The sequence below is a fragment of the Phasianus colchicus genome, chromosome 2 (assembly GCF_987193195.1).
Source record: "Phasianus colchicus chromosome 2, bPhaCol1.hap1.1, whole genome shotgun sequence".
Lineage (NCBI taxonomy): Eukaryota > Metazoa > Chordata > Aves > Galliformes > Phasianidae > Phasianus > Phasianus colchicus.
Window position 1 is genome coordinate 101,034,357 of NC_143437.1, and position 10,519 is coordinate 101,044,875.

A 10,519-nucleotide genomic window follows, 5' to 3' on the forward strand; every position below is an offset into this window, starting at 1 on the left:
CCATTCCCTTTGCATCCCTGGAAAAAAGCATGAAGACAGGGCAAAGAATGGGATAATGACCTGTGAACAGTGTTTAACGCAGCAGAAAAAAACAAAATCTGTGCTCCAGTGTCAGAAATGCTGGCAAACTTGTGGATATTCAGTGCTGTCTGACCAGTATTCACAGGAGTAGTCTCGAGGGGAAAGGGAGTATTCCAGCAGAAGCAAGAGAGGCTCATAATTTTTTATTTAATTATGTCTTTTTAGCTGGAGATTGGTCTCATGGGAAGCATAATGGGAGGTTAAATGGCAGAAAAGTTCATTCTGTGTCTCTTATCTACACATGTCCAGATCTCTCTCACATATGAGTTGTTTGTAACAGCACTGACTTTTTTTTAAAAAATAAAGTTGAGCATGAGGGGTAATAAGAAAGGGTCAGTTGGACTCAGCTTGACCTTTTTTTTTTTCATAAAATAACACTTGTGTGTTTGGGAACAATGAACTAAATATGGACTTCACTCAAAGACAGATTCAAGGTTAAGGGGGAGGTTTCTGTTGTATTATGCAATGCTCTGGGATAGACTATTGCTGGTCCTCACAGTGCAGATGTAGCCATGGCTGATTATCCCTTCTCCCAAACCTCTTTACTCACCCGCACTGTTTGGTTTCCAAGAGAATGATTCTCCAGTGGCTGATTTATTTCTGCAGAAATGTGTGTGTGAAACTAACTTATTTTACAACTGTTCAGCATTGCGCATCCTCTTCCCTTAGCAACAGGCAAAAAAGGCTTTACAGAGGATACAGTATACCACTGTAGGTCTTGTTTTTTTAAAAAAATATATTGTGTATCATGTAAAGACATTATATCATGCAATAATATTTCAGCGGACATGAGGATAGAATCCAGAATGAAAGTTATGGAAGGAAAATTAGGTGTGGGACGTCCCCTAACGTCACTGAAATGAAAACAGAAAAGCAAGTTTTAGAAAGAAATAGCCTTGAGTTTCTGCAGTACTTATAAAATTTTACATTAAATTCTTAATTTGATACAGCACCCTAATTTGTGCTGTAGGCACCAAGCAGCTAGCTCTGGAGAAATGTAAAAAACCTGCTAGCACTGAGTACGTGCTATATGTAGTGGGACAGAGGAGGGAAAATACATCAGTTAGGTCAGGCAAAAGATAGGTGGAAAATATCATACTTCATAAGGGAGGCAGCTCTGTGTTTCAAATACAGCAAACTGGGTGGTTCTCAAAGAAATCACTGGTTGGCTCAAAAAATGTTTTAAGTTTGCAAGATGCTCCTTGAGAAGAATGAAATTGAAAGCAACACCTTGAAGGATTTTAACAGAAAATGATATTGTGAAGATGCACAACAAGAAACAGGATGCTAACTGCAAGATTTGAATACTGGTGCAGAAGATTATTTAGGGGATAAAAGGAGTTTGGGGAGGGGGGAGTGGGGAGGCGAGAATTACTTTCTACACAAAGAACTGCTCTGAAATCCACAAGAAGGCAAGAAATTTTTTAGAAAGGTCTGTTGCATCTGGACAGTGGGAAATGTTTTAAGGCTAAAAGGGGAGAGATGGAAAAAGTTTTTTACAGTAGGGGTGGTGAAGCACTGGAACAGGTTGCCCAGAGACTTAGTGGATGTCCCCTCCCTGGAGGTACTCAAGGTCAGGCTGGATAGGACTCTGAGCACCTGATGGAGCTATAGGTGTCCCTGTTCATTGCAGGGGAGTCGGACTAGATGGCCTTAAGGGTCCCTTCCAACTCAAATGATTCTATGAAACAGATCTGAATGTCTCTCATATTTCTTGGTGAAAAAAAGGACAACAGAAAGGGGGATATCCACAGAGCAACATGCAATAAATTGTCTAGAAAGAAGGAAGAGATAAATATTTTCTGATAGCAAACATCTGAACCACCCAAAGAGTAGATCTTCTGGAAATCAGTGATGTTATCTCCATTATCCCATTTGAGATGGGGAGAATTCAATATATTTGGAGGACAGTCTGTTAGTTCAAAAAGCAAAAGAATGGAAAAGGAGGGGACTATTTTAGGTTATGAGAAAGATCAGATCAGTAATCATGGGTTTTTCTTTAAACAATCATGGTTTACACAAAACTCAAGGAACTGAGAGATCTTTTGGGGTAAAAGAACTGAGAAACAAAGAAAAGACAGTGGGAGGTTTTGAATGAGACCACCGGAAAGAGGGGAAAGTTCAGAAGCACAGTAAGATGTTGATATGGCTCCATCAGGAACTCCTTACGGATCTGAAAGTCGAAAAGGAACATTAAAGATGAGGTTCAGAACAAGAAACTAAGGATGGGAATTAAAAGAACATGGATAAAATCAGAAAAGCTATTGTAAGAACACAGAGGAAATGAAAAAAGTCCAGCTATACACTAGAAATCAGAAAAACACAGAGAAAAGGAATATGTCTGGGTGTTAGTTGTTCTACTGTTTGCAAGAATTTTTAATTTTAATATCAATCATATAATGAATCAGATGCTAACATTTGGGGGGGAGAGAGGTCAGAAAGGGAGAAGTATGTTTGAAAACAGAAAATTAAGTTCAATATCAAGTTATGGAGTTCACTGGAAAAAACATAACTAGAGCAAGCTCAGAAACAGCAGTATTTCTATCCCAGGATTCCTGGATGATTGCATGGATCTAATAGGAGTCACTCCCTCCAGTGTTCAAAATGAACAGCATAATCTTCAGTCCTTAAATAATTTAAATACATGGATAAATTAATTAAGATATTAAAAGGAGAATTCTGTTGATGTCTAAAAAAAATAATATCAAGCTCACCAAATTTCCTTTTCTGACATGATTGCCAACAATCTGCATATCCCAGTACAGGAAAGACAGGGAGCTGTTGGAGAGGGTCCTGAGGAGGGCCACGAAGATGATCAGGGCACTCGAGCACTTCCCCTATGAAGACAGGCTGAGGGAGCTGGGCTTGTTCAGCCTGAAGAAAAGAAGGCTGCGGGGTGACCTCATTGCAGCCTTTCAGTACCTAAAGGGAGCCTACAAACAGGAGGGGAATCAACTCTTTGAAAGGGTAGATAACAGCAGGACAAGGGGAAATGGTTTTAAGTTGAGGGAGGAAAGATTTAGGTTGGATACTGGGAGAAGTTCTTTACAGAGAGAGTGGTGAGGTGCTGGAACAGGCTGCCCAGGGAGGCTGTGGATGCCCCATCCCTGGAGGTGTTCAAGGCCAGGTTGGATGGGGCCCTGGGCAGCCTGGTCTAGCATTGAATGTGGAGGTTGGTGGCCCTGCATGTGGCAGGGGAGTTGGAGCTTCATGATCCTTGAGGCCCCTTCCAACCCTGGCCATTCTGTGATTCTGTGTGATAGTCCCTGCAAGGTGACCTGATATAGACAATACTTCTTATAAATATGCTAGGAAAATGGAGTTCAGGTAAAACATCCACAGTGTCTTATGCATCTAGTTGGAGACCCTATACTAAGCATACTTATCAACAGAGGCAACTCTTTAAAGACAGGTACTATAAGCAGGACCTTTACATGATATGTAAATGACACCAAAGTGAAAAGGTTGACACGTGCTTGGGCTACAAGCTCAGAATTCACTGTGATATTGAGAGAGTGAAGAAATAATGCGGGGGAAAAAAAAAAAAAGCAAGATTAAATTCTTCAAAGACATGTTGCAACAGTTCTTGTGAAATCCAGGCAATTCAGACAGCCCAGTAAATTGCTCTCTGGGGATGCCTGTGCCTCTGCATTGCAAATAGATGAAGTGCAGGGAACTGTGCAGACAAAATGATTAGCTTCTGAGTGGCTTTTGTTAGGTGAGATACATTCCAGCTCTGAATGAACAGATACGAAGGGGAGAATAGTTGTGGCTGGGCAGCAGTTCAACGGGAAAGATCTCAGAATTACGGAGGATCACAAACTCATGACAAGTCTAACATGGTGTTTTGCAGAAGAAACGGGTCTTATTCTGGGCCATGCTAAGCAGATTGTTCCATAAAGAGACAGGAGTATTTATTTAGTCTTTCTCCAAACTGACAAGGCCACATCTTAAGACCTGTTCCCAGTTGTGGAGTGAGCACAGAAAGAATTAAGAAGGGAGAGCATCAGAAACCATCACCCGCTGATAGTGCCTTCAGCCTTGCAGCTGTATACTTCTTTAGCACAAAAACCTTCTGTCAGCTGCATGATTCACTTCATAAAATATTACTGGATATTAAAGTGTTCTAGTAAAATAATTTATGTAACAGAGAAAACTGATGTCTGAACTATGGAAACCGGTTGTAAAGAGGTAACCTTGGCTTCCCTACACAAGAAAACTTCCTACAAAGGCTATATTTACCCTGCTTGAAAACTATCTGGCTAACTCCAGAGCTGATCTCTCCAGCTCAGGGAAAAATCTATGCATGCAGATGTTGCAGATAGGGATGAGCTCAAATTACTGCTTTGTGTCCTCATGAAACAGTAGAATGAGGCACTCAGAATGCAGCTCTCCAGAGCTGTCAAACTGGCATCTCACCATCGTTACACTTGTTTTACAATTGGTGTTAGAAAATATTTATACCAGACTGTGTATTCTAGGGGTGAAGACAGAAGTCCGGGGATGCTCAGTGCTGTGTCAAAATCTGCTCTCAGCAATAGCCAAGTGTCTTACAGCTGGTCCCTTGGTGGGGTCAGCCTAAGGCCAGGGATTTGCAATGTTCAAAATTATCCATTCATCCTGCTAGGAAAAAAAGAGGAACAAGCCATCTAAAGAAGGTAAGGCTTTTACTATCCCAAATAGAGTTCAGCACATGGACCATTGCCTGCACTGGAAAAGTTAAAGAGAAAAGCAGCTACGGAGGGAGAGGAGGATGCTGATGACATTACATATGTCATCTTGAAGAGCTGATGAGGGGGCATTAATTGCTTTGACACATAAAATTGCTGAAAGCTTTTGGATCTGAAATGCTGGAATTGGGTGGGAATCCAACCAGAAGTTGCCGTGCTTTGGGTTTATTTGGATTTCTTCCAAGGAGCATTTCAGAATTTTGCAAAGACTTTGAAATATTTCTCTTCACACAGTGATGGCAGCCATTCTCTCTGTGAGACGCAACGAGCATACAAAGCACTGCAATTTTGGATTATTCATTAATTATCTCAAACAAGCTGCAGAGAATACACACTGTGCCAGCTCATCAGCTGGTGTAAATCAATACAAATCCAGTGTTTCCCCTTATGAAGCCCACTAAAAGCACTAAAAGTTATTTAACTGACATTTTTGCAGTCCACATTTGTTTATTTCATACAGCCAAAAAGCAGGCTAAATGAAATGTTTGTATACTATATAAAACCAGAGACTAAGCTTGCTATGCCTTTAAGCTCCCTTTTTATTTTTCTCACTGAAGCTTATCTCAGGATGGAGGATGATGGGACTGGCACTGGATGATGGAAGTGAAGGTAATCCTGCTTTCTTGGGGAAGGGTGCTGGAACCTTGCTATTCGTGTTTCTACACCAGACTCTCACAGGTTTTCTGCTTCCCGGGAGCACTGAGAGACTGCAGCCTTTTCCTTCCCCTCTGCTACCAAGCATAAGGGCAGCTTATCTTTCAGATCAGCTTTTGAGAATAAAGTACAAACCTTTCAAATATATAGACTTATTTTCCCCGTGAAGATGAGGAGAGGAGAGGAGAGGAGAGGAGAGGAGAGGAGAGGAGAGGAGAGGAGAGGAGAGGAGAGGAGAGGAGAGGAGAGGAGAGGAGAGGAGAGGAGAGGAGAGGAGAGGAGAGGAGAGGAGAGGAGAGGAGAGGAGAGGAGAGGAGAGGAGAATGGAAGGGGAAGGGGAAGGGGAAGGGGAAGGGGAAGGGGAAGGGGAAGGGGAAGGGGAAGGGGAAGGGGAAGGGGAAGGGGAGAGAAAAAAAGGAACAATGGAAGAAGACAGGTGTCTTCACAAAAATTTCCATGCCTTTTTTTCCTTCAAGTCCTATTAATTAAACATTTCTCCAAGACCCAAACATAACAAAGTAAAATGAGTAAAAAGAAGATAAAATAACTAAGCTCTTATTCACCAAGGCATTCAGTCACGAGCCAGAGCCAAAGTATATGATATTACTGCACATTTTGAATTGTAAAATATAAACTCAATTGTTTCAAACACACTTTTAGCAGAGAATTAGAAGGAGACTGTTGCAATGACAGTATTCATAGATTACTAGATACATTCTAGAGTTTAATCCTCGTGTAAATTTAAAACACCTTTCCTATCTTAAACTGAATTACTCTCATTTTACACCATGGTTCATCATTTTAATACAAGTGATATACAAAGTTAACACTCCCTTAGTTGATGTACATCAGACTCCCATGTATCAGTGGCTCTCCTCTGAAGCCTTTTCTGTTGAGCTGATCTTTCTCCTAGAAGGTACGTTATCATATATTTGAATAGTCATGTTTCATAGATTTCTACAAACAAATAATTTCAATGTAATAGTTGTCAAAGATGCAAGAACATGAGTTAAATTCTTTATAAAACATCTGTTCTTTTAATGCTATGCTTTAGACACGTTAGGCATTTAAACAGAACATCCTGTGCTGGCCAAAGTAAAGAAAAGAAAAAAATAGTTAATATTCTTTTTTTCTATTGCCATATAATTGTACAGCACATCATTTCAGTCTATGGGAATATTTTTCAACAGATTGTTGTTTTTTTTTTTTTAAGTTAGAGGTTAATATCAATGATTTTTGCAGAGCTCTCAGTAGCAACACATTTCCTAACACATGAGCAGATTACTCAGATGGCCAGAAAAGAACTGAGGCAGAATTTGTGGCTGCAGATACATGAATATGGATAACAAATGTGAAGGGTGACAGGTTTCTTTCTTCTATTCCACACTATTTTTGAGCAAGCTGCCTTTTTCTCCCTGGAATGTGGGAGCTGCAGTTGTTTTGCACATTTCTGTGTAAATTATCCTGCTTCATCACAGAAACATGCAGTCATCAATTTAGAGAACTATGGCCCATATGATTTGATAGCAATATATAACCTGGCCAGAAAATAAGTGAAAGGCCTGGGGTTGACACCGAGCCCTGATTATTAACAGAAGGGGAGTACACTCAGCACCACAATGACAAAAGCACACCTTGGAATTAACCACACTGTATTGGTTGTCTTTTTGGTTTTTGCTGTTTTCTCACTTAAACTATCAACCTAAAATCAAGTGTAAAAATGGTCGTATCCAAATTAAAGCTAAGTACTAAAATGTTCTTTCATTATATTTATTTCAATGTCAGGTCCTGGAAAGTGACCATAAATTCACAGTTAGTCATAGAAACAGTCATGAATCCTCATTACTTTTTCTTTGTTTCAGTGAACTCAAGCCATATCTTCTGGAAACGCGACAAAATCAGTTTTCTCACCATGGAAGCTGAAGACTCTTAGTCCCTAGCTTGTGTGTCTATGGGAGCATCTGTACTTCCTAAGAACTGATGTCATTGACGCAAGAATGATTAAACCTTTTCAGAGCCTGGCCTCTCATTATTAATAATTTAGAGAGAGTTTGTTCATCTTTCATCAATCTATAAAACACGTAGTATACACAATCTATACACACGTAACCACGTAGGGAGCGCAGAGCTTTCTGGCAGAAGCAGTGCCCTTCCACACATTGCATGGACTATATAAGGACAAAGAAGCCATATACTGAAAATCTGAACTGTAATAATTGCGATTAGTAAATCAACTATGTGAAGGAACATAAAGTTCAAGAGCCTTAGAGACACTGGTAAATATTTCCCCACCCACCCCATCTTGCTCGTTACTGAAAATCCATGAGAACTGTCTGACTGGAATGCTTTGGTTAGAAGCCTGATTGAATCTTGGACAAGATGCTGCACAAAAAGCTTTTTCTTCCAGCAGCCTACCAATCATGCTAACACTTGTTGATTTCAGATTTATCACTCTTCTTAAGAAGTGAAAATCTCTGTCCTTGTAGCTTCCAACACTAAGAAAATCTGCCAGAGGTAAGCAACATAGTGAAGATAATTAGGATTGAAAGAACTTGATTCTATTTTTAACGAATTTTGATTATGCGTACATATGCTTATTTCCCTATAGATCTTCCTGTTTTATTGATATACATCTTTCCATCAGCAGTAAATAACAATCTTGCATTTTAATTGTTCTTTTTTCTCTCGAGATCAGTTATAGGGGTTCATATGTTTTCAACGATTCCTCCTCTGTAAAATTTCACATATTACCAAAGGCATTTTTAAATATTTTAAATGGAAGGGGAAAAGTCAATGATCATTTACTATTGCAGGTTCAAATATAATCTTCACAAGCCCTTTAAAATTGAAAATCCAATACAGTTGATTATATCTTTGCTGATATCTAACTTCAAATGAAAGAAGTGCAGCTATAAAGCTAAAAATGGAGAAAATGACCAATTTTCATAAAACATGAATTGTTACAACCCTTTCATCCATAAAGAATCCTTCATTCCAATTAAAACTGGTGGAAATCCCTGTTATTTTCTCTGTGTAGAGAAAGACAGAGCAGTTTCCAAGAGTGATTTTGATTCTTTATGAGAAAAATACGTCAGTTAGGCACTGAAGTGAAACTGAAATCTCTGTATAATGATACATGATCAAAGCACCATTAGATGTTAGCTATTTTTCAGGTGTCTCCTCTGAAAGTAAATAAAATTGTAAAGGTTATGTTTTCCAAATCAAACTCCGAAATCCAGCCTTAATTTGGCCACTCAGCAAAGTATCCTGCTATTACAAAGATTTAGACTCTTTAGCTCCCTCTTATTTTCATAAACAGAAACTACTAAGTTTTCTGCTTAGTAAAACTCATGGGGGGAAAAAAAAAAAAACCTTTCACATTCAGAAAGTACAACCATTAAATAAGACAAAAGAAATTGTTCCAATTTCCTGATTTTGTCAAGAAAATGTCTGCTTTGACATCACCACCACATAGAAGAGAAAAGTGGTGGAGATTTTATAAAACTTTATTATTAGGTTCTTAGTATTATGTTACTTGGAAGGCATTAGCATACTATAGTGATGGTTACATCACCTTAACCAAGACGTAATGTAGATCTTTCTGTGACCTGAAGTGACCAAATCCCAAGACAGAGCTGCAATTTGGGCTATTTTTGTTTACAAATGGTAGCATTTCAGTAAGATTTTCCAAAAGGAAAAGAGCTATTTTAGCACGCAAAGTGTTTTGGGCTAGGCTGGTAATTACCTCATCCAACACAGATACAAAAGCAGCTATGATGAGAAGTTTCACAATGTTCCTTGCACACAAATGCTTCTCTTTATTAGCTGCTGTAACCTGGATTTCTTCCAAGTCACCTATAGCCCAGACCTCCCAGAAGTCCCCCTTCCTCTCTTGCAGATGGGTTCATTTCACCACTATTGACACAAGGCACCTGTTTTGGGCAATTGTCTGACACTGTAGATCCACTTGGTCACTGCTGAGTTAACAAACCACAGGAGGAAAACTTTCTAATGCTGAAAAACATGTTGGCTCTGAAAGTTACTCAAGTTAAAAAAAAAAAGAATCCAGGAGATGAGCTTCACCTGCAAACATTTATTGGGCAAAGCACTGTATTTTTCTCCGCTGTGTTACTACTTCCACATTTAAGTAGTGTGTGAGACACCACAGAGCTTAGGATAGAGAGGAATTTCTCTCTTCTTAAGGTAAAATCAGCCTGCAATACACAGTGTATAATAGGCAGAGACTGAGCTAATTCTAACTTCGAATATATGCAGAGAGGGGGCCGAACCACGGCATTTCTCCTATATGAATATTTTTGATCCTACCCCACACTTCTCCTGTGTGCAGGACTGCAGGAAGGGAAAGAGCCCTCTCTCCCACCCTTGGCTATCTAGAAATGGGCAATGAAAATTACATCTCAATTTTTAGCAGCAATTCACGTGACTCCTGGAGCTTTCCCTACTGAAATGGGCTCTGTACTTAAGAGAAAAAAAGAAAATCTCCCCGTGTTTTCTAATCATTTGCAGCAACTAAAAACTGAAGATCATTATAAACATGAGGCTTGGCAGCATACTACAAACCCTTTCCCCCGCTAATACAGATGATGCTGGAGGGCTGATCCATTGGCTTCTATTTTGGGAGGTGAAAGAAGGTAGTCACTGGAGCGCTATTAAAAACAGAATTTCTTCAAGATATTTGCATCACTTAAGTAGGTCATAAACAAAGGCAGAAGCAGTATTTACTGTGCTATTAAGGTAAACAAAAATAGAAACCCACAGGTAATTATGAAACAGATTGAGTCTGGCAGGTGGGTTCCAGCAGTCTGGTTTTGATTTCCAAATGAAGGATTAGAGCCAAGCTATAGACCCGCCATAATAAATTAACTGTATTCCCATACTTGCATGGCTTGTTTCTTTTCACTTCTACTTTCATTTTACATTAGCAGCAATGGTACCCTGATCTAGAAACAGGCCTTCTCATTCCCTAATCACCTTTGAGCCCCGAGTTGGTTTTATGGTGGAACTACAACCACTGCACAGCGATCAGCATGGGG

At 39.6% G+C, this 10,519-nt stretch overlaps 1 long non-coding RNA gene across 1 annotated transcript; it reads left to right on the forward strand.

The window, feature by feature from the left end:
- The first annotated feature begins 3,742 nt into the window (after window positions 1-3,742).
- Window positions 3,743-8,807, forward strand: LOC149919219 (uncharacterized). The gene is made up of 3 exons (XR_016464852.1): window positions 3,743-4,739; window positions 5,369-5,420; window positions 7,328-8,807. It is a non-coding gene; the product is annotated as an uncharacterized LOC149919219 (long non-coding RNA).
- Window positions 8,808-10,519: the final 1,712 nt, after the last annotated feature.